Source organism: Echiichthys vipera (assembly GCF_963691815.1).
Source record: "Echiichthys vipera genome assembly, chromosome: 20".
Taxonomy (NCBI): domain Eukaryota; kingdom Metazoa; phylum Chordata; class Actinopteri; order Perciformes; family Trachinidae; genus Echiichthys; species Echiichthys vipera.
Window position 1 is genome coordinate 4,461,268 of NC_139845.1, and position 9,057 is coordinate 4,470,324.

Genomic DNA, 9,057 nt, shown 5'->3' on the forward strand with positions numbered 1-9,057 from the left:
AAGACCAGATCCAGTCTGTTGTCACAATGTGTACACTTCGTCTAGGCTGTGGACGGCTGAACTGAAATGCCCTTTGGGATCAATAAAGTAGTTTGAACTTGACTTAAGAACATTTTTTAATCGATCAACCGTGTATAGAGAAATCCTGGAGAGATGTGTTATGGGAAAAGTCCGTCAACAAAGATTAGACACCAAACAAGTCTTTGCTTTTCTCCGTGTTTCTTTATTCTCAGCATTTTCTGCATTTTCTTGCTCCGCTCACACAAAACACAGGCTGCTAGAGAGTCAGACTCAGAGCTCAGGGCAGATTGCATTTTATACAAGACACAAATACATAATCAGCGTTTAGATGGGTGACGTACAAGTTACAGCAGTTTCCTTAGTCGCACTCACATCATAGGACAGGGGTGTCAAACTGATCCAGTAAAGGGCTGCAACAGTTCGACCGTGTGAAGGCAGTTCAGGTGGTTAAATAAGCTGAGTCAGGTGTTCTTGCTTGGATGGAATGAAAACGTGCAGCCACAGCGACTCTTTGCTGGATCAGTTTGACACACGTGTCGTAGGATGTCTCAGTAGCATGCGAACAGGGATAACCGTCATACTTGTAACGCAGGATGAAGGGAAGCATCTCACGAGAGACACAGAGCTGAACGTTGCATGCTCAGATAAAGAACTTCTGCATCACCAGTGGAAACAGAATGTGTTTTAAAACCTGAAGCATGATGATTGTAGTTTCCGTCACAGGCGCTAACAGCCAAAGGGCTAACAGTGGTTAGCTCGGGGTGGTGAAGGCATTCAAAGGTCTTTTTTAACCACTAATGCTGCTGAAAATAACAGCAAACCTCTGCAGCAGCATGAGAAGAGTCCCTACACACAAAACAAAGCACCAACAACGTAGTTAGTGAACCTGGAATTTATTAAAAGAGTGTTTTAAAGACTTACCTACTGGCCCCTGTACCAGCTCCTCTCATAGTAAAGTGGATTGTTATTTTACATATGCAGCTCCTTTCATTGCTGTGTCAACACTCGATAGACGTCGTCACAAACGGCACAGTGATAAAAGCATTTCCATGGATTATAAACGCCAAAACTTTCCTCTTTGAACTGAACTCCAGTGATTTAGGAAATCCACCTGTACGGACGACCTGTCACCATGGAAACTTGTAAAACAGCCTTTTTTAATCAACTCTGGGTTCACTAACTACGTTGTTGGTGCTTTGTTTTGTGTGTAGGGACTCTTCTCATGCTGCTGCAGAGGTTTGCTGTTACTTTCAGCAGCATTAGTGGTTAAAAAAGACCTTTGAATGCCTTCACCTTGCTGCCCCGAGCTAATCACTGTTAGCATCTCTCCTGGATTTCTCTGAACACGGTTGATCAACAAAAAAACTGTCTACATGGCTTATTTCATGTATTTTAATGCCCAAAAAGACCCTGGGGTCCATTTTCATCACAGTTACAGTCAAACTTCCAGATCTGCTTCCTGTCTGTCTGTGACAGAGTTACTGAAGCACCTGCTGCTGCACAACAGGAACCACTCACTGATTTATTGGTTTGTTGGTTTGTTGGTATAAAACCCTGCAGCCTCTTCACTTAGACACAAACGCCCCTCTGTCGTAAGAGTCCAGGTCCCGTAAAAACGTCTTTAACCAGTGTGCTGGACCCGACAGGCTCCAGTTGATCCCATTAGAGTCCTCACAGAGGACGCTGGGAGAGCAGATTGGCTCCGCTGTGCTGCTGTTCCCCATCTGAGGCTCTGTGAGTTCCTGATGACGCACACGCTCAGGACCCGAAGAACTCCAGCAGGGTTTCTTCTGCTTCTTCTTCTCCTCCTTCTTCTTCTTCTTCTCCTTCTTCTCCTTCTTCTTCTTCTCCTTCTTCTCCTTCTTCTTCTTCTCCTTCTTCTCCTTCTTCTTCTGTTGCACCTTTCTCTTCACAATAAAAGACTTTTTAAATCTGAAACAAAAGGACATTTAAGTGTGAGAGAGTGAGAGTGTAATTCTGGCGTAAAATCATCCCATGGTCTTTTTCAGCACTTACATCAAATAAGCCAAGAAACAGTTTTTTTTGTGTATAAACAGAGAAATCCTGGAGAGTCGCTAACAGCCGGACGTGGCTAACACTGATTAGCTTGGGGCAGTACGCTGAAGGCATTCAAAGATCTTTTTTAACCACTAATACTGCTGGAAATAACAGCAAACCTCTGCAGCAGCATGAGAAGAGTCCCTACACACAAAACAAAGCACCAATGGGCTCCTTCCTTTGGGATTGACTTTGGTAATCCACTTGAATGGACTTTACTATGAGAGGAGCTGGTACAGGGGCCAGTAGGTAAGTCTTTAAAACACTCTTTTAATAAACTCTGGGTTCACTAACTACGCTGTTGGTGCTTTGTTTTGTGTGTAGGGACTCTTCTCATGCTGCTGCAGAGGTTTGGTGTCATTTTCAGCAGCATTAGTGGTTAAAAAAGACCTTTGAATGCCTTCACTGTACTGCCCCGAGCTAATCAGTGTTAGCCACGTCCGGCTGTTAGCGACTCTCCCGGATTTCTCTGTTAACAGTTGTTACACACAAAAAATATCAGATGGTTTATTTAATGTATGTAAGTGCTGAAAAAGACCATGGGATGATTTTACACTTACTCTTAATTTAAAAATTAATTGATAATATTTTATGGCAGTTTTCATTTTAACGCCTTTGAGCCACGTGTTGGTTTCTGCCGTTCTGACACTAAAGACGCTCGGAGAGTAAAAATAAAAGTGCAGACTAACTTTAACGTCGGCTTTATTGTTTTAGTGATGAGAGGAAATAAAAACCAGAGTCTAAATGCATGACTTGGTCTCATTTATACATATTTTAATACGTCTATAGGCTCTGATTTCAATAAAAACAGGAATTGTATCTCTTCCATTCAAGATAATATAAGAAAAAACACAGTAAAAACAATTACAGGAAGGTTCATTTATGCAAATTCTCACGATTTACAGATAAAGTTTAGTGACTCGGGTCATTTATTATACAGAAAATCATTTATTATGTATTTTCATAAAAAACTGTATTTCACATTGTGACTATCTAAACAAACTGGCATTTTAAGGGTTAAAATTCTGCAAGTAAATGAATATTTGTGATCAGGACTGAAGTTGTTGAACAGATTTAACTCTGAAAGTGGAAAATAATATAATTATTAATTAACTTTTTAATCTGACACTACACAGAAAATCTAAATTCAATAAAATCAATGTTTTCAATCATCCACAGACCCAGAGACTGTGAAAAAGACCCCAGCATTTATTATCAAGAATTTAATTATTTTTTTTCTGTTGTATTTTCTCCCATAAAAATCAACAGTGAAATTATGTAAACAAACATTTAAAGGGTTAGAAACTCTTAAAATAATGAATATTTAGTCGTTTTGATCAGAACTGATGTTGGTTTAAAGATTTAACTGTGTGAAAGTGGAAATTAATATTAATATTTAGTGTTTTTATGGCAGTTTCTGTAGACGTTGTTGTCCTCTGAGGTGCAATATTATCGTGTTTATTTAAAGGTAAATAAACATAATAAACAAAACAGAAGGTGGGATGAAGTTTAGGGTTAATTACAGTCACTGTGATGATTTTATGTTTATCTTAAAGTGCAAGATTTTGTTTTATCAGATGAGTTACGATGAGATAAAACCTGATTTTGAAAGTGCAAATAAAAACAATAACCATTACAAATAAGGTGCAAAAAAAACACAAATGTACACGAGACCACAAATATAAATATTTAAGAGTAATTATCATATAAATAAACTTAAATAATTAATTAATCTATTTGGAAAATTATTAATTATGTCGTCTAAAAAAAGAAAAAACACTGTCTTGTCCTTTAACTGCTGAGGTGGCGTCTCATTAATGAAAAGGCAGAGAGAAACCGGAGGAGGTCGCACACACACACACACACACACACACACACACACACACACACACACACACACCTGGCTCTTCATTAAAATCAGAGTCCGTCCCCCCACAGCGGCCTCCTGAGGGCCAACAAGTCTCTCTCATGCTCTGTGGAGGACAGTGTCATTAATTAACACGTTAAATATTACATTAAATACTCAGGTAGAAGCATCAAAACACACAAAACACACACACCACCTACACACACACACACACACACGTAAGGGTCACACACATTTAAATCAAAACAACAGAAACACACAAAGTCATCATCAGTGTTCTGCTCTCCCATGCTCTCATGACCCTGGAGACTCAACAGGAAATTGACAGTGTGTGTGTGTGTGTGCGTACGTGTGTGTGTGAGCGTGTGTGTGTGTGTGTGTGTTACTGAAAATTGGATATGACAGTAAGTTGTCACGTAAGCATGCTGCCTCACACAATGCAGATATTAAACATTTATGAACCAGAGAAACACAGAAGATGTAAAGTTGGACGCTGGTTTCTCGTCTGAACTCTACGGTTAAAACATCGAGATGGCGACGGGTTTAATTGTCATCAGGCCGGACGCCGATCGTTATAGAACGGGATGTGGTGCCCGTGTGTCCCAGCGGAGCAGTTATTTGTGTTTGAGAGAGTCGTCATGACATTCAGCAGAAGCACGGACGTGTTCTGAGTGAACGGGCCCCCGGGCACTGACACGTGAGAGGCCCCACTCTGTCTACGAACACGACGGACAAATCAAAGAGTCTTTAATCATTTATTTGTCTTTGTGCTCATTTTACCTCCATTTTTAGTTGTTTGGTATGTCTTTGTAACTGTTTTGTATATATTTTAAGACATTTTGCATCTTTTTGTGGTGGTTTTGCATCTATTTTTAGTCATTTTGTATCTTTTTGTGGTGGTTTTGTATCTATTTTTAGTCATTTTGCATCTTTTCGTGGTGGTTTTGTATCTATTTGTAATCATTTTGCATCTTTTTGTGGTGGTTTTGTATCTATTTTTAGTCATTTTGCATCTTTTTGTGGTGGATTTGCATCTATTTTTAGTCATTTTGCCTCCTTTTGTGGTCATTTTGCATCTATTTTAGTAATTTTGCATCGTTTTGTGGTCGTTTTGCATCTATTTTAGTCATTTTGCATCTTTTTGTGGTGGTTTTGCATCATTGTGTGTGTGTGTGTGTGTGTGTGTGTGTGTGTGTGTGTGCGTGTGTGCGTGTGTGCGTGTGTGTTACCTCTCAGTTGTCCTATCTGTACTTGAGGAATGCTGCTCAGATCTGTAGGAAAGCCCACGTACACACCTCCGTAGTTCCTTCATGCACAAACACAAACATGTAAATTATATTTTATAGAAGTCGTTTCCATGCGATGAAGTCTGAACCGAGTGACTCACTTCCATTTGTCGTCTCTTGGCACCGACTCGTCTGATCTGTCAGCACACACACACACACACACACACATACACACACACACTCATTAAAAACTACATTAACATCAGAGAAAGGTCAAACAACACAACATTTTATTAAGTTAGAAGGTGTAAAGTGAACTCACCCCTTTGACGGAGACTCAGCCTGACCTGAAGTCACAAACACACGGATCAATGAGACGAATTAATGGAAAATATTTATGAGTTTATTTGTACAGATGTCTCTTTTTATATCATTTACCACTGACGACAGAAATACAACCTGCAGCAGCAAGAGATCTGCAGGTAAAAGGGCCAGAGCTGAACATTGTAAATCAAAATGTAAGATTTTAAAGGTCCAATATTCTAAAAAGTGAGATTTTTTATTATAAAGCAAAAAATATTGAAGGTATATCAAAGAGAAAGTTGCTGCACAATTATGTCGTCTAAAATTGACAATAACAAGCACGTTATCTTAAATAAATGAGGGGATATCATTTTAAAAAACATCAGCTTTGGTTTTATAACCTAAATCGTCACATCCCCCAAAACAGCGCCCAGATATTTACCCTTAAAAAGACATAAAAACATCTGTCGGATCTGAATTTTTCTATATATTTTCTATGACAATGTGTAAAATTGTCGCGTTATGTTCATTTTGAACTAAATAATGAGTAAATAAATGGTTAAAAGTTTAAAAAATGTATAAAATATTGATGAATATAAGCAAAGAGAAAGTGTAAGTCATGCGTTTACCTATTTATATGATCAAAACAAATATGGGACTGTGTCTTTAACAGCATTAAATGACAGAAAAAGAAAAAAGAGAAGCTTTAAATGTGTTAAATTACGTGTTAAACACTAAACAGAACCTATTTCAGACCCAAACATCCTCCTCTCTCTCTCTGTTTCTCACCTGCAGTGCTGCTGGTGTTGTTGTCGTTGTTGTTGTTGTTGGCGGCTGGTGAGGAGTTCCCACATCCCATCTCTGACCTGAGTGTGTGAAAGAAAGAAGAGAAGAAATAAAAAAGGTGACGCAGAAGTTCTCTCTTCTTCTCCTCTCTCTACTCCGCGTCTATCTGAGCACCTCGCAGCGCGGAGGGGGGACTAAACGGACTGCAAGAAAAGAGGAGGAGAGAGAGAGAGAGAGAGAGAGAGGAGGGGAGGAAACTGCAGGAAGCAAAGTGTGTTCACCCCTGCTGTTGAGGGTGTGTGTGTGTGTGTGTGTGTGTGTGTGTGTGTGTGTGTGTGTGTGTGTGTGTGTGTGTGTGTGTGTGTGTGTGTGTGTGTGTGTGTGTGCGTGTGTGTGTGTGTGCGTGTGTGTGTGTCTCGTACTTTTGAAATCTCTGCACAATTTGAAGGAAGTAGATCAGAGTTCGCTTGAATCTATTTCATTTCTGTCTGAAAACAGCGGAGGTGGAATTTTTGTAATTGTTTTTAATCTTTTTGTGGTGTTTTTGCATCTATTTTAAGTCATTTTGCATCTTTTTGTGGTGGTTTTGCATCTATTTTTAGCCATTTTGCATATTTTTGTGGTGGTTTTGCATCTATTTTTAGTCATTTTGCATCTTTTTGTGGTGGTTTTGCATCTATTTTTAGACATTTTGCATCTTTTTGTGGTGGTTTTGCATCTATTTTTAGTCATTTTGCATCTTTTTGTGGTGGTTTTGCATCTATTTTTAGACATTTTACATCTTTTTGTGGTGGTTTTGCATCTATTTCTAGTCATTTTGCATCTTTTTGTGGTGGTTTTGCATCTATTTTCAGTCATTTTACATCTTTTTATGGTGGTTTTGCATCTATTTTTAGCCATTTTGCATATTTTTGTGGTGGTTTTGCATCTATTTTTAGTCATTTTGCATCTTTTTGTGGTGGTTTTGCATCTATTTTTAGTCATTTTGCATCTTTTTGTGGTGGTTTTGCATCTATTTTTAGACATTTTACATCTTTTTGTGGTGGTTTTGCATCTATTTCTAGTCATTTTGCATCTTTTTGTGGTGGTTTTGCATCTATTTTTAGTCATTTTGCATCTTTTTGTGGTGGTTTTGTATCTATTTTCAGTCATTTTGCATCTTTTTGTGGTGGTTTTGCATCTATTTTTAGTCATTTTGCATCTTTTTGTGGTGGTTTTGCATCTATTTTTAGTCATTTTGCATCTTTTTGTGGTGGTTTTGTATCTATTTTTAGTCATTTTGCATCTTTTTGTGGTGGTTTTGCATCATTTTTGTACACAGTTATGGTGTTCTTTAGAGGGATTAAAGGAGAGGAAGAAGGTGCAGAAACATTTATGTCTTCAGTCAGAAAAGAGGAAAAACGATCTCCAGATATTATCCATCCATCTTCAACCGCTTGTCCCTGTCGGGGTCGCGGGGGGGCTGGAGCCGATCCCAGCTGACATCGGGCGTGAGGCAGGTGCACCCTGGACGTCCAGATATTATTATATTTTATATTATAGGAGCATGTTTTTCATTACAGTATACATACATCCATTTACAGCGTGCTCGAAAACCTTGAAAATGCGTGAATTTTAAGGTGTTTTCAAGGTTTGAAAAGTGCTTTAATTTTGGACAAAGTGCTTGAAAATGCTTGAAGTCGTATCTTTCACAACTAAAGGCTAAAGAATGTCTCCCTCTGGCGTTAAAATACACAATTTGAGTTGTTTAAGCATAATAACACCTTTTTTTTAATGTGATTTAAAAAAAAAAGTGAACTAATCATTTCATTTTAAATATGTATGTATTTGTAGAAATTTGGAACTTACCACAGCGATATGGTGCTGGAAAAGCTAGAAAATGACCTTTAAAGTGCTTGAGAAGTGCTTGAAAATGACCTTTAAAGTGCTTGAGAAGTGCTTGAATATGACCTTTGAAAAGGTGCAGGAACCCTGGTTTATTAAGAGTTTACACAATGTCTCAAATGCCTCAAATATTTCATGCAGATTGTCTTTAAACGAAGCTAACGTCAGCACTTAAAGCTTATTTTTTACATTTATAATGTATCTTTCTTTATCTCCCATACAGGAGAACTACAATTAGAGGTGTGTTTCCAACCCCCCTGAGGAAAACAGACCCCCCGTGTGACTGCACCGGAGCAGAGAGGGATAATGAACGAACACTCGGCTGCAGATTCTGCTGCAGTTTGCACTTAAAGAGGGGCGGAAACTGAGGATGCGTTAACACGTCGCAGGAACACGCGCTGTAGAATATTCACAGACCGCAGGTTCTTTATGAACACCTGCTAAAAAGTGATAATAACGGAAAATCAGCGCCTGAAACCTGCGACAAACAGGGTGGAGGTCGGCTGTGTAACGTAAAACATCAGTTTTGCAGCTCGAGTCATCAGTTATTTAGTTACGTTTTCAAATAAGTAATCTAAATACTACATATTAAAGTATTTCCCTGCAGGAACCACTGGATTACCTCCACCTGCGTGTTGTTGTTCTCTTCACAACAAACATGTTTGGTGGGTTTGACTCCTGCTGTCGTTCGTGAGCGGACGTGGGAAACATAATTATGGAGCTCTCTGCAGAAACAACAACAACGACCTGGCGCTTTTAATCGTGGCGTGCTGGACCAGCTCACTTTATCGCATTGGTGTGATGATCTATTAATGAACCACGCTGATATCTTTAGACCCATTTCCCATGATGCTTTGTTTTCCAAATCTCAGCACTTTTGTTTAACTTATCGGCTCCAAAAGCACGACACAG